At 45.4% G+C, this 26,959-nt stretch overlaps 1 protein-coding gene across 1 annotated transcript in view; it reads right to left on the bottom strand.

Annotated features, from left to right (window-relative positions):
• NGF (nerve growth factor) overlaps positions 1-24,232 on the bottom strand; it is a 51,951-nt gene extending 27,719 nt beyond the window's left edge. The window contains exon 1 of the mRNA XM_037815127.1: positions 24,214-24,232. The gene's annotated coding sequence lies outside the window, so the exon portion shown is untranslated. The remainder of the gene's footprint in view (positions 1-24,213) is intronic.
• Between the last annotated feature and the right edge of the window lie 2,727 nt (positions 24,233-26,959).

Below are 26,959 nucleotides of genomic sequence, written 5' to 3'. Positions count from 1 at the left end.
GATTTTAAGATATGTCGGTAACATGATTCCTAGTACACTGTGTCATGTTCCAGCCCAACTTTTAATAATTTGAGCCACAGAGGATTCCTTCCAAAAGAACCAATTATTGGAAAGACCACATTAGAGCATAGCATCATCTATAGCAGGGATAGGGACTTGGATCCTGTGGATGGCAATGTAGAGAGGCTCAGGTCCATCATCTCGAACAAATGGACACGGTTCCAAAATTGAGGAACAAAGTTGTCTGGTTCCATAGAAATGTAGCAGAATCAGACATGAGCACAAATCCTGGTGTGTCTGACTCACCACGGTTTGTCTACATGGTTCTGTGGTGCACAGATGGCAAACCCTTCCACGCCAAGGCAGACTTCATGACCTTGCTGGCTCAGACCCAATCAGCCCTTTGGTCCCATTTACTTCTGCCACTTCTCTCAGGCCTTGGCCCTGAATGTTCGGTCCTGGCAAAGGTCATTGAAAACATCGCTGACTGTGACTGCATCTCACTGTTTTCTCCATCAGACAAAGCTCTATTTGTGCTGCTTTTCTCCAGAGTTGCTGCCTAAGTCTTAATGAAACATTGAGACCATCTCTCAAAAACTTCAACAAACTCTTGGCTCACAATGCCCCTTCCAAATGTTATGAACTGAATTTAAGTCCCATAGTTCAATTTAATTCAACCAACAGGTATTGAGCATATGATCCATGCAGGTGTACCATGTTAGGAACTACAGGAATTACAGAGATGAGTAAGACTGGTCTATTAAGGGTGACGAGATGAGAACAAACAACTAAACTGAAATATAGAATAGAAGTATATTGTTGATTCACTCTTTGATCAAATGTATATTGAACACCTACTATGTGCCAAGGCACTATTCTAGATACTGGGGATACAGTAGTAAACAAACCAGAAAAATTCTCTGCTCTCAAGGAACTTAAATTCTAGTGGGAGAAGGGTAGATGGACACAAACAACCAGCAATCAACAAAATGTCAATTAATGATAAGTGCTAGAAGAAATAAAGCATGGTATGGGTTTTAGAGCTACATGTTGGGGTAGTATTGTTTGGGATTGCATGGTCAAGGAAGGTCTTTCTGATGAGGTGATGTTTACAAAGAGACCTGAATAAGCCTGGGAGAGAACAATGCAGAAATGTGGGAAGAACATTCTGGGTAGAGAGGATGGCCAGTGTAAAGGTCCTCAGGCAGGAGCATGGTTGGCTGGGACAGAGTGATCACTGGGGAGAGTATTGGAAGACAGAGACAGGCAACCAGGGCCAGCTCCTATAGGGTTTCCTGGGCCCTGGTAAGGACTCTGGACTTCAATCCAGCCATTAGAAGGTTTTGAGAAGGTAAGTGACATGACATATTATATTTTAAAAGGAGCACTCTGGTTGAGCATGTACGAGAGTAGAAACAGAGACACTGATTAGCCAGCTCCTGTGATAATCTGGGCGAGAGGTGATGATGGTTAGGACCAGGATGGCAATGCAGGGAGATGAAAAGACACAGTGAATGAATGTTTTTTGAAGGAATAGGGCCAATAGGATTTCCTGACCGACTGTGATATGGAAGAGTGAGGGAAAGAGAGGAATCAAAGATGTCATCCAAAATTTTTCCCATCCATAGGGATGGAAGGATGATTTACTGAGACAGGGAACACAGGGGGAGCAGATTTGAAGGGCAGAAATTAAGAATTTAGGTTTGGACATGTTAAGTTTGAGATACCTATTGAACACATAAATAGAGAGTTCGAGTATGCAGTTGAATATAGAAATCTTGACTTAAGGGAAGAGGTCAATGGCTGAAAATATAAATTGGGAATATGAATAGGTGATCATTAATACCATGAAATCGGGTGAGGTCACCTAGAGAAGGAGTGAACTAAAGAGGAAAAGTTGACAGAAGAGTCAACTTCTAAGACACTCTAATACTTAGAAGTCAGGGAGATGGTCTTTAAAATAAACTGTGAAGAAGGAAAAACAAGGGAGTATGATGTTGTGGACACCAGATAAAGAAAGAACTTCAAGGAAAGGATGGCCATGTAATTTATTGATCAAGCCAGGACACTTTTGAGAGGGAAAGGGCACACTATTGAGATTTCCATGAGGACAGCAGGTGTAAACAGGACTGTCGTGGGCAACCCAGGGTATCCAGTCACCTATTCAAGAAAGACAAAGTCATCAGCTATCTCAAATGCCATCACACATTTGAGAAAGATGGAGGTTGAGAATTTTTCATTGGGAACATGGAAGCTGTTGGTGACCTTGATGTGACACAGGTTGAAGAGGTGGTGTGGACAAAAGCCTGATTGGCATAGGTTCAAAGAGAACAGGAGAAGAAAAAGGGCAAAAAGAAACACAATTTTTTATATGAATTTTGTCTTAAATGGGAGCAGAGAAATGAGGCGATACCTGAAGAGGCATTTGAGATCCATGGAGAGCATGTTATCTTTATGAGGTCTGAGGCAATTCAGAAAGGGAACATGAAAGCAGTAAAAAAATTAAAAAAAAAATGAAAGAATGGGAGAAAGTGGGTTCTTTAAGCTTAACTCAACTTGAGCATTACCTATAGGGGTATCTGGGAATAGATCTAAGATCCAATGGAGGATGGAGGACTTGAAATGGACCTTGAATTGGACCTTGAATATTTGTTTCACACTCACATACATCTCAGGTAAATTCAAAAACTAAAATAACTTATATGTGTTCATTTGCCCACTTACATTTTGCCGCTCTTGATGTCATCTTTAAAAGTAAATAAAAATGAAATCCATATATATAAAGCTAATGATAACTAAAATTTATCAAATACCTAATATGTGCCAGGTATTGTGATAAATAGTTTAAATGTATTATCTCATTCAATGCTGATAGAAGCCCTATGAGCAGAGTTATTTGTTCTCGGACAAATGAAGAAAGTGAGACTATATATATTTGCTTAGGTAAATCTCAAAAATCAACCAACCAACAAACAAATTCATTTTTACTTACTGTGTTACTCAGCTTATCTAAATTTAACCTAGAAAATCTCAAAGACACACAATATAGTTTAGCTCAAACTTCATTTGTAAAACAGTCAAAATAGTTTATTAACTAGCTAGCATTTTAAGATTTAATTTTTTCTCAAAGAATATTGCATATTAAAAAAAAAAATTTCCCCGTAACCTCAGAATTTGTTTATGGCAAGTTGAACACTAGTTGGAGCTTCCATGTAATTTTCTCAAACTATGCACAATTCCTGAAAAGCCATGATTTTTAAAAATTTCAATTCCACCATCAGACATAGCTACTGTTAGCATTTGATGACATATCCTTCCAGAATAGTCTATGTCACTCAAACTTTCATACTACTTTATCTATCTAAAAGTACATTATTTTGGATACTAACCTGACCCCTCAGAGTGTGTAATGAGAAAGGGGAAGGCCTTTCTGTTGTCCAGTTGGTTAAAATGTAGTTTTGTATGGTGGTGGTGAGATGGATTGAAAGCTCTGGTAATTTTCCAATGCAATGGCACTTCTGTGGAGCTGCCATCTGTTTGCAGGGCAGCTCTGAGGGGTAACTCAAGTGCCGTGGGTCTGATTTCAACAAGCTGGAGAGCAGTTCCTTTCTACAGTGCATTAGTAAGTGTGCACATCTGCTCTGCCTCCAGCTCCAGAAGCCGATGGAAAGTTGGTCTCGTGGAGCTCGTGGTCGGCTTGACAACAGAAGACAGTAGTTGCTGTTGGACTCTGCCCAGTCCTTATGGAGGTCAAGTTTTGACCCAGAGCCTTTTGGATCTGAGAAACCAGGCTAGTATTGTTCTTTATCATTAGTTGTGCTGTCTCGATTAGGAAAAAAAATCTATGAAGTCTGGGTACAGAATTCTCAAGTCTGGAATTCCTCCCACATATGGAAAACAAGACTCACTCAAGGAAACAATGCCACTGTGTTTGTCACCCACGTATTTGGGGATCTGACCATAGAGAATAATTGCTCTTTATCCAAGCGCTCTTCACCTGGGAACGATAAGGAGTTACCACTGCGCCAGCCACACTCCGGGGACTGCAATCAGGGGATTATGTGGCGGCAACATGAACACGGCGGGCTCACTACAGAACTGCAAATACACCCCGGTTGCTGGCAGGAGTCCCGTGTTTACTGTAATGTTGGGAAATTATCAGCAATAGAGACGTTTTATTTAACAATATTTAGACAATGAGTATAATAACATAAACAAGTTAATTATTTCAATGTTAATAAGAAAAACACCTCTTCATCTTCAGTCCACCATGCATTTCAGCAGAGTAAAATCTTGGCGCCGTGCTTCAGAAGGTAACGTTGGCTTTCACCTTCCCTCCCCAAAGGCTGCCCCTCCCCTGAACCTGCTGTCCAAGCCTTTCCCCTGTCCTGGGATTTCCATCTTTTCTCAGGGCCTCTCTCCCTTCCAGGGCTCCATGGGGCTTCCTGGGGTAAGGGCTGCAGCTAGCCCAGATGACGCCTTTGTGTGAATTAGAAAGAGGTGCCCTTTCCTTAGGCAACTGCAGCTCCGTGATGTGGTGAGCAGAGCTCCAACTCAGCCCCTTGCTGATGACTGGACAGAGCTTCTCCTTCCACAGTGTCTCTCTGATTCACAGTGTCTGGGCCAGGACCCTTCCAGATCACTGCATTTTGCCAGAAGGGTGAGTAGATAACCATAGACTCCAGGGCAGTGTCAGGAAAAGGAACAGAATTGGAACTACACCAACCAGGCCATCCTTACAGTACACAAGGGGAAGGAGAGCCCCAGGGAGGGAGTTATTAACATCTCTGCAGGGCAGCTAAGGACGTCCATCTTCATATCCCCCCACCTTCTGTCTGAGTTACTTTGGGTGGGTCACCCTGTGCTGGCCTCCCCCTCTATATCATGTGTGATCTCCAGCCACCCTCTCCACTTGGTTGTCTCCTCCAAACTCTAAATATATAGAACCTTCCAACAGCAACCTCTTTCTCCATCACCACCTCCCCCATCCCCCTGGCAGACCACCTGCCGGGTCCTATCCTCCCAACTACACCCCTCTTTGGAACCTCTCCCTTCTCCCTACAGTGTGCAGCTTGATAATCTGGGAGGTGAATTCAAGACTAAATATTAGTAGCTGGCAATGCTGTCCTGATCATTCGTGGTTTTTACTTTTGGGTGGAAGCCTCCCGGAGACTCACTGTCAGCCCAAGCAGTGGTGCCTGTAGTGGGGTTATGGGAAGATAATTTTTGGTGGCTTTGCAGGACTCCTCCAGGTATACTCTGTGTATTCACACTTGACTGACTGAGAAACCTGGCTAGGAGAACTGTTGGTTTCACTCAGCTTTCATATCTAGACTAGAGGTCAGGACAGTAAATGGTTGAGCTTCCACAGCAAAGAGGGTGCCTTTTCCCATATGGGTCAAGTGTGCAAGTCACTGGATCTCTTCCAGGAGCTGGAAGATGACCGGGGAGGGGGGGGTGGTGGTGGAAGAATTTCAAGGGTGTCCAGCTTCTTTTCCCAACCAGACCCCATGGCTGGTTTTTTCCTTCGAGATTCTCCATCTGACAATCCTGCCTAACTGCCTTAACTGTGCTCTGTACCACCGTCCACAGCCACTGTTTCTGTCTGCATTCTTTATGCACAGCAGACACTGCACACACAGAGACACACATATACACACATGTACACACACACATGCCCTAGAAACAAGGGCGTTTCCCCTGCCAGATCCCCACCTTGGGACTAGCAGCCCATTCTTGTTTCCTGCCAGTCTTTGTGAAAACTCAAAACATACTCTTTCTTCTGGCAAATCTCTTCAGGGAACCGGGGTGGGCATGGAAATGCAACTGTAGCAGAATCAGTTGAGTTTAAAACTTGCCCAAATGTCTACATGTGAGCCTTAATCCTGACTTACCTGGTGTTTTCTGTACTTAGAAACAGACTGTGGAAAACTGCAGCGGTGCTACTTCCTAACCTCATGACCTCGGCAGGGCTTCCAGTCCCTGGATCTTGTGCCCCGAGCAGCCCGAGTTTTATTAAGGAAGAACAATGTCAGCCTAGTAACCTCAGCCAGGCCTCAAATTCCTGAGGGGTCAAAGCCTGGCTTGAGATTTGCCTGGCCAAGTGTCTCATACAAAGCCGGGCCCGCGTGGGTGGTTGATAAATATCGTTAGATGGCGAGGGGGTGACGAAGACTGGAAAAAAGGGCTCTTTCTTAGCTGCTTGCCATTAACTCGCCGGGATGTACTGGATCCTGGGAGATGCCAGACAGCCCAGGGTCCTGAAATATACAGTCCCAAAGGCTCAGGTCACTTGTGACAGCACCTTCCTGAGAAGAGAGCTTGGTAGAGTCACAAAGGAGACCAGCACATTTGGTTTCAATGTGCTTGTACTACCCACAGCTAGGAAGCAGGTGGAGTATCTGAAACCTGGGGAGTGATGGTAAATAGCTCTCCAGAGGCAAGGCTGGGAGAAGCACTGATTTGTAGCAGCCACCGCTTCCTGTGGTGTAAATATTCCCACCATGGCTGACTTGAAGCTACCAGCAGGACGTCACTGAGCATGAAGTTAGGAAGAAAATCTCAGGATGGTGCAAGTGTGAGCCTGTATGAGCCAGCTAAGCACACCGCTGTCTGATCTCCCCTGCTCTGTGAAGGAAGGACTTTCCTTTATCTTTGGAGCATCATTTCTTCTCCTTTTTCTACCTGTCTTTCAGATCTGATACCCTGCCTCTGAATACACACCCTTTAACAGCACATGGGCTCTTGCTCATCGCGTTTCTCAGAGTGGAAATTTCCCATTCATTTGTGTGATTATTGATTATGAATTTTCTTCCTGGCTAGTCTATAAGCTCCACCAACACAGGAACTTTGCATAATTTTGTCCATCATGGAATTACCAGTGCCTAGCTAGCATAGCTCTTGGCACAACATTGGTGTTTAAAAAACAGTCAATAAAAGAAGAAAAGAAATGAACTGAGATCAGAGCTGGGCTCTGATACTAACCCTGTGATTTTAGACAAGACACTTCATCCACTAGCTGTCTGATTTTCTTTCCTTTCTTCCTCCAACACCCCCCCACACACACACACATTTATAAAAAAGGACTACATGATTTCTCACGATCCTTTTAACTTTAGGATTCTGTGTATAGAGTGTGTGTGAAGGGTTGTGTGTGTGGGGTGTGGATGTGTGTGGGGGGTGTGTCTATGAGAGGGAAAGTCAGGGACAGATGGCAGAAACCTGGGGAAGGGAAGAAGAAAGTCTTATAATGAAATATTTTCATTTCCTTTTCATGTTCAAGGGCACCGGATCACAGAAGAATCCATCTGACAGCCAGCCCCATGACATACAATTCATCCCAGTGCTTCTTTTCCCCAAAGGTTCATATCTTCCTTGGAATTAACCAATTTGATATAATCTCTTGTGGGAAGGTGTAAGTTTTAAATTTCCTTACCTCCCTCTACAGCTCAGAACAGTGCAGTGTACACAGTGAGTACTTGTTAATACCTGCTCAATAATTAGTTTTAAGACAGACTTCACCTTTGTAGTAAGAATTAATTCTAATTACCAATTTCAGTGAGGCCAAAAAGTTGCTCCATTTTTGTTTGCTAGGAGCACACAGGTGGAAACATTTCCAGGCATTTTACCAATTTTGTAAATTGTTTTGATCAAAAATGAGACAACCCTATGTTTATTTCTCCCTGACTCCAAGGAAGTTAGAGGACCTTTGTCTCAGGAATTTCTTTTCTATCCCAGTTTAGCAAGTTCTGGGAGGGCCACTGGTAAAAGCTGAGTTCCGGGCCCCTATGCCCTTTGTTGGTTGCTGAATAAATTTGTTTTATGGAGATGGCTCTCTCGCCTTTGTGACCATCCTAGTACAAGGAGTGAGAGTCAGGAACCACCTTCGGGGCTGTGGCAAGAAAGGAAAGAGGCTGTTTCCCAGTCTGTGCATTGCATGACACTGCCTTTACATGTGACAAAGCCACCTGGAGTCAGCAAGGAGTGGTCCCCAGAAAGCTGTGAGAATCATTGTGAGCTGGCTGTAAATGTCCTGTGAAAGGAACAGACCTTTGAGGGGAGGGATAAGCACTGCCCCAGCCTAAATTCTGGAATAGGGCCCTAGGGACCCAGGTTGGACCTGTCTCTGTAGAAGCCTGAGCTGAGAAAAGAGATAACCGAGGAGCCACATGGGGAAGACAGGTCGTGATAACAACAAGAAAGCAAAACATTTGATGATTATATACCTGGTGCTATGCTAGCCACTTTGTGAGCATTATTAAATATAATCCTCACAGCAACCCTGTTTTTGGCCCTATTTTACCAATGGCTTAACTGAGGCTTAACTCCAAAGGAGCAGGAAGTCACACAGTGACATCATGACATTGAACTTCTGCATTTCTTGTATGAGGAATTCCTTCCACGTGTTTCAAACTCCTCTCCCTTTCCCTCTCACTTTATAAAGACCTAAAGCTCCAAAATATTTCTGTGAGTCATTGGCTGATGTCTGGCATTTTACTTTCCAAGATATATAATAGGTAGATAGCTGCCATTTATTGAACTGCTTTTCTATGCCAAGTACTGTGCTAAAGGTTACATATATTATTTCATTTAATCACTACTCTATGAGGGAGGAACTATTATTGTTCCCATTTTGCAGTTTAGGAACCTGAGAACCAGAGAGGGTTTATATAATTTATTTTAAGGTCATACAGTTAGTAAGAGGGAAGGACCAAGGCCAGCCTTTTTCTTGCTCCATGGCCTGTGAGTGGTTCTCTGACTTCTAACCAGGAGAACTCGATGGCTGCTAGAAACCTTTGCCTATGGGAGAAGCACCGGTGTGAGCCTTTATCAGCCATATATTTCTTAGCATGCATGAAGGTTTGATGGAGTAGAAGTATGAGAGCATCAAACCTCTATATACCAAGAAGGGGGACCTATTGATTGAAAGGGGCCCGTGGCAAATTGGCAGACAGGTTTTGTGATCTGAAAGTCAACGTGGCATGTCAGCAGCTCTCTGAGGAAGGAGGGACAGTCAGCTTCCAGGATGTGTGATGGACAACCTCACTGCCTTAGCCCTCCCTACAAGGCAACTGCCCCAGCAGCTACGAGATGACATCTGCCAGAAAATCCGTATTTCTATGGACTGAGTCAGGTCAAAATTAGATACTAGGGTAGTCCAACACATCTGAATTTCATCACCATTATATCACTCCTTAGACCTTGTAAATTCTCATGGTGACATTTTTGGTAGGTCAGAGTAAGCTGTCCACATCTAAGGTATGTTAATGTTAGGTCTACTTTAACAGACTAATAAAATGAGGTGTTGGCCAGTCAATCTCATATAATCATCTATTCTGAAGTGTCCAAGCAGCAAAACGAAACTGAGTTATGAGTAACTGTCCTGGGGTGGTTCTGTGGGCACAGACCCTGGCCAGAATCAGATTCAAAGTTCTTCAGGAACTACCCTTAGAGCTGACTCAGAGATTTCCCTCTGGAGATGACCACTATTTCTACCTGGTTCTTCCCTTCCCCCTAAGCTTAAATTTCCCCTTCCTGGTCCTGTTGTCCCCATCATCTCTCCTGACTCCTCTTTCAACCACACATCTTGGACCCTGAGCCCTCTAGCTTTGTTCTCTATCCTTTCACATATTATAGTCCACAGCTGGCTCTAACCCACGGGAGGGCCTTACCAGGTAATCATATGCTTGAGAGGAAACCAACCCTCAAAAGTCCTGCTCTGTTTCTAGCTTATCTGGAGAGGCAGGAACTCCAGAAACTAGCAGTGCAACTCCTGTCACACCTCCTCCAGGAAGCCTTCCCAAAAATGCTGGAACCCACTGGGCTCTTCCTTTCCTAAGCTTTGATAATAATCCATGTCTGTGCCATACTTCTCATTCATTCATTCAACAAATATGATAATCTGCTTGTTGAATACAACAAAGTCCCTGCTCTTATTCTTATATTCTTGTGGGGGAGACATATAATAAAGAAGAAAACAAATAAATGCTATACTTAAGTACTATGCAATAAAGTAGGATAAAGAGATAGAAGATACTGGTGGAGGTGGGGATAGATACTTTAAATTAGGGTGATCAAGAGGTGATATCTGAGCAGACCATAAGTGATGAGCAAAATCTAATGATGTCAAGATCTGTGGGTAGGAGCATCCTAGATAAAGGAAATAGCATGTATAAAGGCCCTGAGACAGAAACAAGGTTAGTGTATTGAAGATGTAGCAAGGAAGTTAGGGTGGCTGCAGCACAGCAGCCAAGTGAGGGACAGGATATAAGAATTCAGAGAGACAGAGCCTGGGTGCAGAACATATAAGACAGGATTCTCCACTTCAGTATCTGCTGACATCTTAAACCAGATAATTCCTTGTTGTGGGGGATTGTCCTGTGCACTGAAGGACGTTTAGCAGTGTCCCTGGCCTCTACCCGTTAGATGCCAGTAGCACGCTACTTGTGATAAGCAAATATGTCTCCAGACATCACTAAATATCCCCTGGGAGGCAAATTCACCCTGGTGAAGGAACACTGAAATAAGGTCATGATAAGAGTATGGATTTTATTCTAATTATAATGGAGAGCCATTGGAGGGTTGAGAGCTGGGAAATAGCATGACATGATTTACATTTTTAAAAGGGCACTCTAGCTGCTTTGGGTTAAAAGACTGTAGTGGAACAGAGTGGAGGCAAGGAGATCTGTGAAGAGTTTCCTTGTAGTAGTCTGGGTGAGAGGAGACAGTGCCTTGGACTAAGGTGGCAGTGGTGGGGATGGTGAGAAGTGATTAGATTCAGAATATATTTTGAGAGTCAAGCCATCAAGACATGCAGGTGGACTGGATATGATAGGTGAGGAGGAAGGTATGAATCACGGGTGATTTCTAGATCTGGGACCCAAATAGGTGAGAGAATGATGAGGTCATTACCTAAAAAGAGGAAAACTGAAATAAGATTAGGAGAAAAGTAGTTTGGGAGCCCCAAATCCTAAATTTGCAAAGTCCATTAGATATTCAAGGGGACCTGACAGTAGGCAGCAGAATGTATGAGCCTGGAGCCCAGGGCAGAGGTCCAGACTGGAGATGGACATTCAGAACGTATAAATTGTATCTAATGCCTCAGGAAGATGAAGTCATCTAGGAAGAGAGTGATACAGAAAAGAAAGAGAATTTGGACTGAGCTCCAGGGTGCTTCAATATTTAGAGGTCAGGAGGAGAAGCAGAAGTCCACAAAGGAGACTGAAAAGAAGGAACAATGAGGGTGACAGGATGCTAGGAGAGCTTCGCATCCCCAAGGCATCCTGGCACTGTAGTTACATGCCACCTTAGACTGTCCTTGGCCATGTCTCCAAGTGGCTGGTGAACTCTTATTCAGTTATGGTCCTCAACAACAACCATTACTGTAACCAAGTTTTGGGCAGCCAAATGGTTTAGCAAAAATCACCTTGCTCAATCCTCATAACAGCACTAAAGGTAAGCACTATTAGTCCCATTTTACAGCTGAGGAAAGTGGAAAAATCAGAGGGCTGCAGCAACTTGTCCTCAATCGCATGTGTTTTAAGCCCTACCCCTGGGATTAGAAGCCAGGACAGCCTGGTTCCATGTTCTTGCTTTTTCCACAGGGCTCCTAGGCCTCTGCCTGCACAGGCCCCTGCTCTGACACTCCCGCCCAGGCTTACGTGATGTGCTTCCCCATCTGCTGCAGCAGTTGGGACGGACAGGCTGGTCCTAGGACCTCTCGCCTAGGGCAAGTGACTATTAAGATCCCTCACCCTTCTAAAGGGCACAGCTACCACTTGCATCTGGAGTCCCACAGTCCTTGTCCAGGGTTTTACACATTGCACCGCTAATAGCTACGTATGAGGATTCTTTACCAGAAATTTTCCCATCTATTAATCATATGCAATGCAACAGCCCTATCAGGTAGGCAGGGACAATGCTGTTCTCATTTGACAGATAAAGAAACAGAAGCTTAATGACCTGGTAATTCCACTCCTAGGTATATACCCAGAAGGACTGAAAGCAGGGACTCCAAAAGACACTCATCCACCAATTTCATAGCAGCACTATTCACAATAGCCAAAAAGTGGAAACAACCCACCAGATGAACGGATAAACAAAGTGTCACCTATACTACAATGAAATACTATTCAGCCATTAAAAGGAATGAGCTTCTGATACATGCTACAATATGGATGAACCTTAAAAACATTAAATTAAGTGAAATAAGTCAGATGCAAAATGACAACTATTGTATGATTCCACTTAGGTGAAATATCTAGTATAGGCAAATTTATAGACAGAAAATAGATTAGGATTACCAGGGACTGGGAGTGGGGGAACAAGGAGTTATAGCTTAATAGCTACAGAATTTCTGTTCGGGGTGATGAAAACGTTTTAGTAATGGAAAGTGGTGAGGTGTATCACAATATTTTAAAAGAAATTAATGCTACTGAATTTTACTTTAAAATGGTTAAAATAGCAAATTTTATGTTATATACATATTACCACCAAAAAATTCTTTTAAAAAAAGGAAAGAAACAGGTTTAGAGAGGTTTTGTGACTTGCCAAGTTACAGTTAGTAAGAGGCTGAGCCAGGAATAAAACTCATCTCCTGAATATCAGTATTTAGTGAATTGAAATATCTACACCTATAATCTATACTATAACATTTTTCTTTCTTACATAAAAACTCTCCAAATCCATGTAAGAAAAAAACTACAGACAGATTTGTGGAATTTCCCCAGGTACACGTGTTACCAGTCAGAATTCTGTAACAGGACCACGATCATTTAAGAAGCGAAAATGACTGGAAGATGGACATTCTGTGCACTGTGCCAATTTAAAAGTACCTTTTTGTTTAAAGGTAAATCATAAAGGTGCTTGAAAAAGAACATTTGAAACATATTTGTTGCTTTATTAAGCCCTCTACTTTCTGACATGGTCCTCTCTTTTTTTGGAAAAATACACAACACTTAAAAGACCCATCCCCCAAATATTTCCTTTCCTTTCCAAGTTACAGAGATGCTGACACATGGGTATGAAATATGAAGTTAGGCTTTGGAGTCTGACTTCTTCAAAAAGGGAAATTTTTTTTTAAAATTTCTAATTGTTCACACTTCCCCTGTGAAGCGACAGACACAACCCCCTTGAATCCAGGTGAAAAGAAAGGTACTCTATTTCACATATAAGGAACATTCTTGGTGGTGTGTCATGTTCTGGAACGATTGTTTCCATTGTCATTGTAAATTTCAGAAAGGATAGAGATAGCCCTTCCCCCCACCCCCCAACAATGGACACAGAAGAAGTCAGTCAGCATTTGCCTTTTCCTGAAAAATAGGTACAACTGTGATGCACTTTAAATGGCCTCTTTGCTTGCCTGCAGTCCACTCAAGGTCTCCCGTGCTTGGGTCAGTATAATCCACCTGCTCCAGAGGGGGCTGGTTATGAAGTGACAAATTTCTCCCTTCTGTTGTAAATGTTTTTTCAAACGTGCAACTAGCCAGGCAACATTAATTTTATACAGAATAATGGAATGAGTGGTGAAGGGGAAAGGAGGATTCTAGGACAGAGATGAAAATGATCTCTAGAACAGTTTTCTCCCCTTTTGCCCCATTGCCCTGCACCTAAGCCTTAAATCTTTGGTCTAGACAGGCATTTGCATTTGAGGAGACGTCACTAATAATCCTCTTTGAGTCTTAGTGGTGCAAATGGCGCCCCGTGGGAGGGCATTTTATGAGAAGACAGTTGGAATGAGCCCCGAGGGAGCAAGGGGAAATATAGAAGAAAGGGAGGGAAAAGGTACAGCTTTCATTGAACAAAGAGGCCAGCAGTTTGTCATCACCAACTTGTCCTCAGGGGTTACATTAGTCAGGCTCTCAAGAAAATTGGGATCTGCCACCTTTGTGGCTCCAAAGTAGAATCTCTGTGTGGGTCATTCCTTCATGTACCCCCAGCTGGGAACGGAAGGGCTGGGGTCAACGACAGTTTCTGGGTCGAGTTGAGGGCTGGAGTTAGGATTAGGGTCTGGTTCACCAGAGTGTCAGCTCCAGTGTCAAAATTAAGAGCCTTTAAGCTTTTATACCAGGAAAAAGGCATGAACTCTCTACATCTGGGGCAGCCTGGAGCCTCACTCATGAGAAAATGTTAGGCTCTTTGCTCTGGGCAGGACTTCTTTAGAATTTTGACAATGTCAACATTTTAATGGTATCTTAGCCCTGTCAGCCTTATAAAAATATACAGAGAAGAAAGGATGTGATTTGTGGGAACAGAAGCTTGTTGCACAGTCACTGCACCCACACTAGGACCAAAGCATTTATCCTGATGGCAAGGTCAGGAAAGGCCCTGATGGCTCTTGATGGTTCCTACGAACAGAAAGGAGGATGTCGTGTGTCCTTTGGACAATCAGTCATAGTCACGGCTGAGGGAATGGAACCACGGAAAGACGGCTCTGTGAGTTCGAAAGACAGTGTGCAAAGACAAAATATGATTGTCGCTGCTGCTTTGCTGGATTTGCCAGAGAAAAGCAAACCTCAGGGATGAAAACTTTTAGGGATGTCATTAGTCCTGATGGTGGTTGAGTGGTCATGAAGAAGATAATGAAGGAGGAGGAGGAGGAGAAAGACAATAGGAGGAGAAATGGAAGAGGTGGAGGAGGGAAGGAGGGGAGAGGTTGAGGAGGTAAAAGGATGAGAAGGAGAGAGGCAAGAGGTAAAAAGAGAAGGAGGATGGGGAGAAGTGGAAGAGGGAGAAGAGGATGAGAAGAAAGATGAAAATAGCAGCTCTCATTCACTGAGGGCATTCTTGGTGGCAGGTACAGTGCCAGGTACTTTATCCTGGTAGATTATCACTTAATCTACCAACAGACCCATGAGGGAGTTAGTAGTTTCACCTTAGGATGAAGACACCGATGCTTAAAGAACTTAAGTTACCCAAGATCACACAAAGAATGACAGAGCCAGGATTTAACCCCAAGTTTGACTGGTTTCTGAGCTACATCCTTTTATAAATGATGTAGTCTTCTATAACAGTAGCTTTCAAAGTTTTTTGACCATGACTCATGGTAAAAAAAAAAAAAAAAAAAAAGTACTTTTTCCATCAAGAGCCAGTTTACACACACATGTGAATATACATATATATGACTTTACAAAAGTTTCATTAAACATCACTTTCCCTTGGTACATGCAATACATATGATTTTTAAATTATTTTACTCTATTCTCTTTCATTAAAGAGAGAGGGAGAGTTGTACCACTGAATTGACTTCACAACCTCCTAATGGAGCTCAACCTGTACTTTGGAGAACATTTCCTTTCTTCTGTTTTATGGCAGTTGATTTGAAATGTTTTCCAACCTTTTGCTTGATGCTGTTAGATACTGAGCATCTTCTATGCTTCCGAGGCATGCCAATAATTATGCACTCTGGACCATCCCTCTGGTGAGGGGGCATCATTAATAAAACATTTCAGAAATCACAACTATCTGACAAAACTGTTCGCTTGGAAAAGAGTCAGTCCAGGAAACCATCCAGAAAACATAATCGCTGATCTCAGGCACCGACTGGTAATATTTTAAGCAGTTGATGCATGCTTTTGCAAAACCGATGTTTGTCTCATGCTCTGAGTTTGCCAATTACAGAAGAAACTATTTTCTGTTTTCAGAACTAAAGAACTCATCTGCTCTGATGGCACAACATGCAGTCACCATTTAACAATAAAAATACGAGGGGTGGCAGGGGATCTATTCAGTCCACCGTGGAGAGTAGTAGTGGTGTCTTTCTCAATTTTCGGTGAGTACATGCAGGATGTGAAATGAGATGGCCTTTCTGGGGAGTGGGTCCCCACCCTGGTTTAGGACTGTGAGATGGTTTTGCTCCCACAGCTAGGAGCAGCGGCAGGGTTGGTTAGATCAGATTTAGGTCATGGAAAGTGAAGTCCCGATCAGGTGGCTTAGTATGAGCGAGTCCTGAGGAGCGGCGGACGGTGACTTCACTCCAAGCAATGTGCACGCTAATTGAGAAAACATGTTCCTGGGATGGCCTCATGCAAAAATCCAGATTTACAATTTCTTTTTTTATTCCTAAGAATTCCTTGAATATTTGCCGTGCGTGTCTATACAGCCTCTCATAGCACTTCTCATTCTTACCGAGCAGGGTTGTGTTTTTCCGCTGCGGTCTGGGTCAGGATTTTTAAAGGGTGGGATTCTGGCAGAGGGCAACTAGGCAAGCAGCTGGGAGCATGGGGGAAAGCAGGTAGAGGGCAGAAGAGGAGAAAAATAACTTACACCTTCTTGGCTTTTCCTGGGGTGGAAAAAAGCAACCACAGCCCAGTTCCTTCAAAAGCAACTGTCTGCAAAGCTCAGTGCAGGTTCTTCTTATTTCTGTCTCTGGGCCTACATTCACGTGGCCTTCCAGGTCTGGGTAGACCACCCGGCCATCAGGAACAGAGCTCAGGCTTAGTGGCCCTTGCTACATTCCAGGCTCTGTACTGAAGGCTTTCTGTCGCTTTATCTGCCCTTTGACATTAGCATTATGACCCCCTTCCGCAGATAAGGAAACTGAGGCTTACAGGGATTAGGTAATGTGGTTTTACAGTTAATAAGAAGCAGAACTAGGGATCTGAAGCCAGTTCTGTCTGACTTGGTGCTGGGGCTTCTTCCCTAAAATCCTACGGACTACTCGACAGGTGAACTCACTGTCCTCCCCCCGCTACGTGGGACCTGACTCCCAGGGGTGTAAATCTTCCTGGCAACGCAGGATATGACTCTTGAGGATGAATCTGGACCCAACAAAGTGAAACTGAGAACATCTTTTTGACCAAAAGGAGGATACAAAATGAAACAAAATAAAATTTCAGTGGCTGACAGATTCCAAATGGAGCTGAGAGGTAACTCTGGTGGGCATTCTTATGCACTATATAGATAAACCTTTTTAGGTTTTAATGCATTGGAATAGCTAGAGGTAAATACCTGAAACTATCAAACTCCATGTTCAAACTCTTGAAAATGACTGTATAGCAATGTAGCTTACAAGGGGTGACGGTGCAATTGTGAAAGCCTTGTGGATCACACTCCCTTTATCCAGTGTATGGATGGATGAGTAGAAAAATGGGGACAAAAACTAAATGAAAAACAGGGTGGGGGGGGATGATTTGGGTGTCCTTTTTTACTTATATTTTTTATTCTTATTTTTACTTTTTCTGGTATAAGGAAAAATGTACAAAAAGTAGATTGGGGTGATGAATGCACAACTATATGATGATACTGTGAACAAATGATTGTACACTTTGGATGACTGTATGGTATGTGAATATATCACAATAAAACTGAATTTAAAAAAAATCCTATGGGCTCCCAGGACGTCCCCTCTTCCACTAGGCCTCCTTGCAGGACTCCATACCCCTCAGACCTCTCCCTTCTGGGAGCTCTACAGCCACACAATTCAGCATTTCTTCAACTAGTTTCTATTTTGACACCGCTCTCAACCGCTCCAAGTGTGTTAATCTGGGTGAGAAGATAAAAATGCCTGTTCTTTCCGTAGGGATATTTTGAAAATAAAGAAATTGCATGTTCAAATTCAAAGTTCTGGCCTTTATTGAAAAGCTGTAAGATCTGGTCACACTGGCTGCATCTTGCAAAAAACACATGGCCAGTGCCTGTCCTCTTTTGATGGGGCATGCCCTCTCCATTTCACTGCAGTTCCCACCACTCCTACGGTCACAGCCTCATGTACATTGTCTGATGAGCCTCTGAAGGCATCTGAGTTTGAGACTCCTGAGCAAGCTCCTGGGGATAGGATCATGACTTGTGTTTAATGAGTCCCCCACAGTGGCCAGCCCCAGGTGACCACATTAATAAATACCAACGGGAGAAGGAAAATCAAGCCAGTAGGCTGATATCCCATGGGCTTTCCTCTCCTGTGGGGTGGGGACTGGCCCTCCTTTAACCACAGGTGACATCCAGTTAGCAATGGCTGCTCAGCCACTCTTGGTCTTCTGGGAGAGCACAAGTCCTCTGCTGCCATAGCATCTGCTTCCTCCTCCTTCCTTCTCTTGTAAACTTAAGATACATAAAATCCTCAAGACATGGGGGTGTTGTCATGTAGGGTAAAGAACCAAAGCACTCTTACAGCTGCCAGTAAAAAACGGTCATTCTCAAGAAACACCTTATTCAGAGAGCACTGTATAACATTTCTGAAATAAAAATCTGAGGAGAAGTTTGCTTCTGAAAGAAAATTATAAGAGAAGTATCCATGAATCTCCTTTTACCTGGATATTATGAGGCAAAGGTAATTCAGAAGATGAAATGTTTGGCTAAAATTCTATCAAAAGGAGACTGTTAATTATAGAAGGCTAAAACCTAGGTGAATAAATTCCTAGAGAAGGCTCCAACACTACCAAAAAGATATCTTCTCCCAATGCAACAGAGCTTCATGCACAGAGAAACAAAAAATGCAAAGATGGCTATTGTCTTCCTGAAGTGAAAATGCAAGATCTGTCCCATCAAGGGAGAACATGAGGGAAGGAATATTTTTTGTTGAGTATCTGCTATTTGCCAGTTTTGTGCTGATGTTCCACTTACATCATTCACTGGATGCACACAAAGCCCAACACAGGTACTACTGTTGCTGTCATTTTGCAGATGTGGAAATTTAGGTACAGACATTAAATGATGGAGCTCCAAAGTGAACACAGATCTATGTGACTGCAGTCTGTAGGGCTTAAAAACGGGAAACCAGCCCATAGTCTGAAAGGCACTTGCCTTTCTAGCCTTTCTCCTGCTATTTCCCTTAGGGGCCTGCTGCTCTAGCCCAAACTGTCTACTTAGGGTCACCGATGGCCCCTCTGCTTTTACCCACCTTCCTGCATCTCTTCTCTAGAGGTTGCCTCCTGGCTGTGGTGCCTCTCTCTTTTCTCTCTGCTCCTCTACTGCCTAGCATCCTCCAGGCAGTTAGAACCCAAAATGACTTTCCCTTCCTTTGAAATTACAGCCCGAAGGAAACCTGCCTCTTTTTGGTATCTCCCCCACACTCTAGGGGCTCAACACATGGTTATTGACAATGACCACGTGGTATCTCAGGACGATGTGGTATCTCAGTCTGCTGAACTCTGAGGAAGGTCTACTCAGGTCCAAAAACAAGATAGCGTTTCACCAGACTGGACAAGTCAGAAATGCCAGTCACTTTAACTACATTTCAGATTCATGGTGATGAGGGGCTGAAGATGGGATCCCCCTCCCCCCGCCACACACACACACAACCTGTGCAAGGGCTGAGCTCAGGCAGCTTCCACACAGCTATTTGCCTGGGCTCAAGAAGGAAAAGCACAAGAAGTCTGCATGCAGGGGGAGATGATATATACTACCAATCCCAGCTACTGAAAGAACAGCCAAAGGAAACGGGAAAATCAGCCCAACCATACAAGCTAGCAAATATTTTGTGGTTAATGGGAAACTATTCCAGTAGTAGTGGATTGTAACTGCCCATGACACGGGATGGCTTCTGTGTGAAGCTTAGGCCATTCATTCCCACTGACCTCACACTAGGTCCTTCCACTTGCAGGTTCTCCACTTGCAGAAATGACCTCAAACAATGCCAAAGCACCTCAGCCTTCTTTGTTTCATGGTAAATTTTCAGGAAAATCCTGACTGTCTGACTCTGACTAATACTACTATTAATAAAAAGTCTTTCCCACACATGAAAGAGCTTGGCCAATCTCCCAGGCAATTCAAAAACATTTGCTAGTTCTACCTGATGGATCTCATCATCAGATCAACTTCATTTGGGAATCTCCTAAAGTCTCCTGCATCTTCCCCCACCCCCTCATTAGGAATCAGCTCCAAACTCTGCCAGCACTGGTACTATTTTCACTTTTTCTCTCTTGCTAGTAATGACTTCGGAGTAAGTAGCAAATAGGTATTCCTATAATTTCCTCCAAAGATATTATCATTTTAGACCTTTACACTATGAATAAACAAATGGTTCTATCTTTTGTTCTCCAGTGAGAACTTGGGGCAGAGGTGAAGATAATGTGAACTTCTACTTGAGAGTAAACCAGTGTTACAAGCACCATCTCTCCAGTGTAGCATGACTACCTACCTTTTTTTTTCCCCCAATTAAATGTCTCATTATTGATTCTCATTTATTCTCACAGCTTGGGCACAGTTGTATTAATTTGGTATCAACATATACTTGTGCTATATTGAGTGCTGAGTGATGGGGAGGGTCCTGCTTCCTTGTCCCTGCATTCAGGGAAGGGACCTCCTGATGCCAATGTGTGATCCATTTAGTAAAGGAGAGAAGGATTTCCTCCCAGTGCTGTGCGCACCCTAGGGCAGGCAGTCTGCCTGTGTTTTTAATAGCATATGGCAGAGAAGGAAGTTGCCATGCTCTAATACCACTGCCCCTTCCCCCCGCCCCATCCTTTCTGGTTTGTTTTTCATGTGGGCCGTTTGTAGTTCTACACCACTGACAAAAGGCAAAGGATGACACCTGGCTGGACCACAGCCCTGAGGTTCCTGCCAATGGCATCCTGGAGCCACAAATGCTGGCTTTAGGAGGAGGAAGCCCAGGGCTGGACTTCTGAAGCCCCAATTCAATGATTCAATAATAGATACCCCAGCAGGAGGGCCTGAAGGAAAGGCCCTTATTGATAACTTCCAAGGGGGTTCTCAACTGCGAGTAATAATGTTCTTTTAATGAGCATTTGGCCATAAATGGGGCAATTTTGGTTGTCACCATGACTTCTGGCATTTAGTAGGCAGGGGAGGGGTACTGAAGTCCCTGCATTGTGCAAATCAGTCACACAACCAAGAACTGTCCCTAAATGCCAAGAATCCCATTGTGAAACACCATTAATCCAATACACTTGTTTTATAGATTGGGAAAGTGAAGTCTGGGAAAGTGAAGTCTGAGACGTTTAGTGACTTGCTCAAGGTCACAAGCTACTTTCCTGTTTTTCCCACAACTGAGAAAACTAACACAGCAAATTTACCCAAAATACAGGGGAAAAATACCAAGAGGTCATTTCAATGTCTCAATCTGATTCCCATTCCGTCATAGTCAGAGGCCAACAGGTTATAGAAACATCTTTAAAACATGTAAAGTAGCTCATAGGATAATGATGAAAACATCCTGAAGCATGAGAAATTCTTCTTTATTGTTTGTTTTTGTTATTCTTCTGGTCTTGGCTAAACTTTGTGGCTGAAGGTCTATCCCCCTTGGCTCAAATAGTGGCATTTCCATGTTTGTGCACACCCAACTGAAAGACTAACTACCCTCAAACCAGAGTTGTTCCAACTGCATGTCTGCCTCAGGTTCTCACCATTAGAGTTAGGATCTTAACTGTTTCCCCACTGTCAGGAAGAGAGGTCCCTGGAAATGGGTTGAGGAAGGGCCTCTCATTCCCCTTTATTTGCTTGATGCTACCCCATGCTGTTCTGTGAAACTGGTCTACCACAGAATTGATTCCTCAGGACCAGCCAAGCCTGAAAGCTGATGGGCTAGCTCACGGTTTGCAAGATCAGAGGTACCAGTAAAAGGAAAAGAAACCCTTTGGGGACACAGAGATATCCAGAGATCTTATGAAAACCCTCAGCAAACCTTCCACTGCCTCCTGAGAGCAGCAAGGATATTAGCTGCCAGCAAGGATCACTACGACCTACTCTGGACTCCAAAATCCTTGTAAGTTCTTACCAGGAAAGGGTAAATGGCTGGGCCTTGGTCCCTGGTCTGGCACTGATGCATGCTTGGGGATCTGGAATTTGTATCTCCCGTATCTCCTTTGTAGTTTCTCTGCGGCTCCAATACAGTTGTGGTTGCAATGGAGCATTCCATGAATGTGCAGCAGTGCTTACCACTCATTTGAAAGTAAAGTTATGCGATTTTCTCATCAGTTTAATCTCAGTAATGATGAGAAACTTCCCTCAGGCTCCTGCCCTGCCCTGCCCTGCCCTACTCTCCCTGCTGATGTCGGCAGCTGGGGCCCCCTTCCTGGCCAAGGCAGAGATTTCTTGATGGAAGAGGAGAGCGTGCAGCCACATCCCTTGGCCCCACTAGTCCCCGAGACAGGATAGTTGTGGGTGGGCAAGAGGGGAAGGTGAGAACTCACTAAAGGCTAAGGATAGGGAAAGGGTCGTCAACACTAGCACGACTGTGGGCCCAATTCTCCAATCCTCTGGCTAGCCGGGGTTGCTTTAGGAATAAGATGGCTTGCCCAGGGAAGGCAGCAGTGCCAACATTCGGTTATAAAATCATCAGAGGTATTTTTACAGTTTTATCAAAACATGTGTTCCCATGCCCCACCACCTGCCCCAGACCTTAGTTTGTGATTTGTGGTGTCTCCTAACATTATTTTTCCCTTCAAGGCTGCCATTTTTTCACCTGCATAAAAATGTTGGGAGAAGTGAGGGGGAGGGGTTTGGCCCCATGCGAAGTTAACTCCATCCCCCTCCAGTCACCCAACAGGCCATGAAGGGCCATTCCGCTGAAGGGATATTCATTCCTTCTGTGAGTCAGTGTGGACAAGGCCAGTCTCAGTCCCCACCACTCGCACACCCCAGCCTACATTCTCCTCTGAGTCTCTGGGAACACTGCCCATCACTGATGGACATTCGGGTTGCCAGGTTGGCACATAATTTATCCTATCAGAGGTCTGATGTAGCCTTTCTTCTTTAACTCTGCAGAGAGATAGCGTTTCAGGCATTCAGTAGGAAATGGTGACCACTGGGCGAGAAGATGTGGTGGAGGCCAACTGTTGCCGCAGTGCTTGCAATGCCTTGAGAAGGAGAAAGATTTCCTTCCAGCAGACCTAACTGACAGCTTAAAGAGTTTGAAGAGTAGCGGATCAGATCCAGGAGAGAAGTTACTGGTGGGCCCTCCACCAACATTTTCTGAAGTTGCAGAATGCAGCTGGTGATGCACGTGTTGGGGGAGGAGAAGGCTGGGGCTGGCAGTGGGTGTGCCCAGAGGATGGAGCCAGGACAATTAATCAAGTGCCTTTTCTCCAGGATTTCATTGGCCTCAGATGACAAATGGGGCAGGGACACTGAGGAGAGCACTATTTTGGTTTCCAGCTGGGAACGTGCACTCAGTTTTCCTTAATACCCACAGCACCCAAAAGGCTTTGCTGTAATACACTGTAATGCATGAAACACCCATAAATCATCCTTCAAACTGTTACAACTTCCAACCTGGAACAACTTGGAAAAACCAGCCTAGCAAGCAGGCTCTTTTTTAATCTCTTAAGTCACAAGAGAAGAGAAAGTTCAAGCAGAAAACACCTTCCATAAGAATCTCAGAGATTTTGTTAAAGGAGGGGAGTTGTAATCAAACAGAGCTAAGCAGCTTGTTTGCACTGGCTCAAAGATGCAGCTCCCTGACCCCTGAGTTCTCTCTTTCCCTCCCCTAGGTCTTCGCCGCCGGGACCCAAGGCGCCGCCCCACCGCTCCACGCCAGCTTCTCCCACACCTGGCGCAGACAGCTGGGGGTGAGGCATATGACCCAAGTAGCACGGCCGAGCCTTGGCAACCTCAACCTGGGCATGTCCAGCGCGGCTCTGCGGAGGTCTCTAGTACGCCGGACCCAGCTCATGCAGGGCGGGGCTTCCCGTGTCAACCCTTGGGCCCTCTCTCTGGACCCCCAGTCGGCCTGCAACGCGCGGAGGAGCCCCAAGAACTCTGCTCCATTCCCTGCATCAGGTCTAGCGCGCCGTGCCCCGCTCTTCCCCTCACCTGGAAGCAGCGTGGCACTTTCCAGACTTGGCGCACACACCAACCCGCGCGCGCTCTGCACTCTCTCTCCGCTGAGCAGACGACCACTCCTCCCGCCCTGGCGCGCTTGCAGCCCGCGCATCCCTCTCTCCTCCACGCGCATTCACTCTCCCTCACTTGCGCGCTGTCCCCTCCTAGCCCTCGAGCTAGTCCTTGGCACGGCCCTGCGGCTTCTGCAGGCTCCAGGGGTGTCTTTCGGACTTAGGGCCATGCGGGGACTGGGACCTCAGCGACCAGAGAGCGCGCTGTTCCGGAACTCGCCCGCCCACCGAGGGTCCCGCGCCCCCGCACCCACTCGGGACACTCTTCTCGAGTCTGCATCTCAGCCCGCCGTAGCCTCAGAGAAACCCGGAGACCTCCCCAGACCGGGATCCATGCATACTCTCCAGGATTGCCCAGCCACCCCTGTCCGCACCCTTGCCCGCACTACGCCCCTCTCCGAGCTCGGCTCGGGGCAGCCTGACTCACCGCTGCGCTCCCCTCAGGCTCCCGGCGCTCTCTGCTGTGCCGGAGCGCCGAGCTGCTCTTACACAGGATTCTTCAATTCTTAGCCCCTCCTCCCCGGGCTCCTGAGTCACACCCGCTCCAAATCCTGCCCCCCACCCCACCCCTCCTCATCCCAGCCCCGCACCTGCTTTGGCGGGGCAGAGGTGCCCGGCTGCAGGGTCCTGGGGACTAGAGATCGATCGCCCCCAGGAGGGCCGGCGGGACCCAACCAGCGAAGGGTTCAAACCAACAAAGGTCAAAGGGAAACGCTGGGGGGTCGAAGGCAACTTGTACGCCAGGCCCAGAAAGAGTTTTCCTGTGACATCAGGTAGGGGTGCTAGCCCGCGGATGGGTTACGGGCCGGGACTGGGCGAGGTTGCCGGGTGCTCCGTTCACCTCCCTGCCCTCCCCGGCGGCGCCTCCAGCGTCTCCAGGATCTGCTCTGCGCCGCCCTTGCTCCCGGGATGGGCTGCACCCTACGCGGTCCGAGCACTCCTCTTCCGTGGCATCTCTGGTCACCCTGGGAGAGGCGAACAGTCGGGGGAACTCCACTAAGTGCAGGTGCCTGGGCTCCTCTGACATGAGAAAGGGCAGAGGCTCTGAGGGCCAGATCCAGCTAGAAGACCCAGCCCGGGCGAGTATGGCATAGGAATAAGGGGCAAAGAACTTAAGGCGTCAGGATCTAGTTCCCGGGCCTTAGCTTATGGCCCCGGATTCTGTGGGCCTCACCGGGCTCCCTAACGCCTCTGAAATTGTAGGCAAATCTGTATGTTTCTGTGGGGAGTGTGCCTTTCTCTGGGAAAAGGGCCCCCAGCTTTCATCAGTTTTGCAAGGTGTGACCCCAAACTGGCCTAGACAGGGAATCTTCTGCCCCACCCCATGCCCTAGTACAATCCTCCATTACCCCCACTGCAGGACCATAAATGAGATGGAATCTCTTGGCCTGCCTTTCACTGTTTCCTGGATTCACAACCTGCCAGAGGAGCGTCCATGGCTGATGCCTGCCCTTCTGCTCCACCTTTTACCAACATCTAAGCCAAAACTAGCAATGGAGAAATACCCCTAAAGTCAGGTTTTCAGCAAATGCATGTTAGCAGTATTAGCAGTCTAGAGCCTAGGAAGCCATCACAGCACAATTTCGCTGAAGACAACACTCCCTGGTGCTGGGACTTAGCCAGGCACAGGGGCTCCTTTTGTACATTCATGGGTGGTCCTTAACTCACAGTGGAGAGCACTTGAGTGAAGTGGGGCCCTGCCTAGATGCTTCCACCCCCTTTAATACAGATAGGTCCGAGGTCTGGACGATACGTCTGAGGTCTGGACTTCTGTATTCACTTTTGCCCCTATACCTAAGTTTACCCAACTTAGGCATGCTCTGAGAAGGAGTAGGAAGAAAGCCCCAGAATTAAAAGTCTGCTTTAGTTTTGGTGTGACTTCCTTATTCCCCGGCAAAGGCTTGTCCACTTCTGATTTGTTCAGATACTGGCTAGTGAATCAACACACTTTGGAGGTGAGGGCAGGAGGCCAGGCAACACCATAAATGGCACTGTCTTTAGAAGTAGCGTCACAGTCAGGGTGATCCATTAGGAAATTTATCATGGTCAATTAAACAAAGGAATTTCTAGGCAATAGAACAAATTCATTCATCAATCATGTCGAGTATAAACTTGTTTGAAAGTACCCACCGTAAGCCTTACATAATAGCTGTCCGAGAATTTAGGGATGAAGTTGAAAACTTTAGAGTAATAGCAATTTGGGGTTGAACACAGAGCTTTTGTATGTGTCCTTGTGGCATCACCCAGAAAGACAGAAGGATTTAGGGCACTTGTGGTTGTTTTTCATGAGGTGTGTAAGAGGGAAATTTAAAATGATGTAAGTAGAATATAAGCCTTGATGTCCCAGCCCCCCAATTGTTGATTATATTCTTATGGCACATGTTGGTTTAATAAGAGCTCCTTTCCATCCTGAGTAGCTCTGTTTCTATCCCTGAACTTTAAGGATGTTGAGTAAATAAGAATATGTAAAGAACAAACAATAACCCCAGAGATTATTGAGCCCCTACTATGTGCCAGGTGCTGTGAGACAGACATGGGGGATGGGACAAGGGGACTTGATTATTAGGCCCTGACCACATTTATCACAGTCTCCTCAGATGCTAGCACACAGTAGGTGTTCAATAAATGCTTGTGGAAGCCTTTATTTATCTGACAGTGGTCAGTGCCATTTGTGGCTGTCAGACAACCCATCCATATTGGATGGGTTTTCAGCAGGTTCCAGATCAGGGTGGCCTTGGCACAGAGACCATAGCCAGGTGTCTCTTCTCTTGCCTGTCCCACTTTCATGAAAAGCCTATATGGAAATGCCCTTCTCCTGGGTCGTGTGAAAAGAACTTTAAGGCCTGGACCAGCTACATTTATAGGAATGGAAAAACAGCTGAGAGGGCAGCGGCCAGAAGGAATGGTGCAGACAAGCAGAGGATAAGAATGTTTTTCTGTACTAGATTTTCTCGAAAGAGCTTTTATCCAGGGTATCAAAATAACCAGCAGCTGATGGATTTGCTGACTTGGAGCTTGAATTGTGGCGTGTACGGTAATTGTTCTTATTTCTGAGGATTCAGAAGCCTGAAGCCATCGAGTGCCTCGTCAACAGCAACACTCAGCCCAGCACAAAGCTCCTGCCTACTGCTTCATTCCAGAAGGCCAGGACAAAGTGCACATGCTATTTAAAA

Source organism: Choloepus didactylus, chromosome 2, assembly GCF_015220235.1.
Source record: "Choloepus didactylus isolate mChoDid1 chromosome 2, mChoDid1.pri, whole genome shotgun sequence".
Taxonomy (NCBI): domain Eukaryota; kingdom Metazoa; phylum Chordata; class Mammalia; order Pilosa; family Megalonychidae; genus Choloepus; species Choloepus didactylus.
Note: the sequence above shows the minus strand (reverse complement) of the source record. Positions and strands in the feature narration are given on the sequence as shown.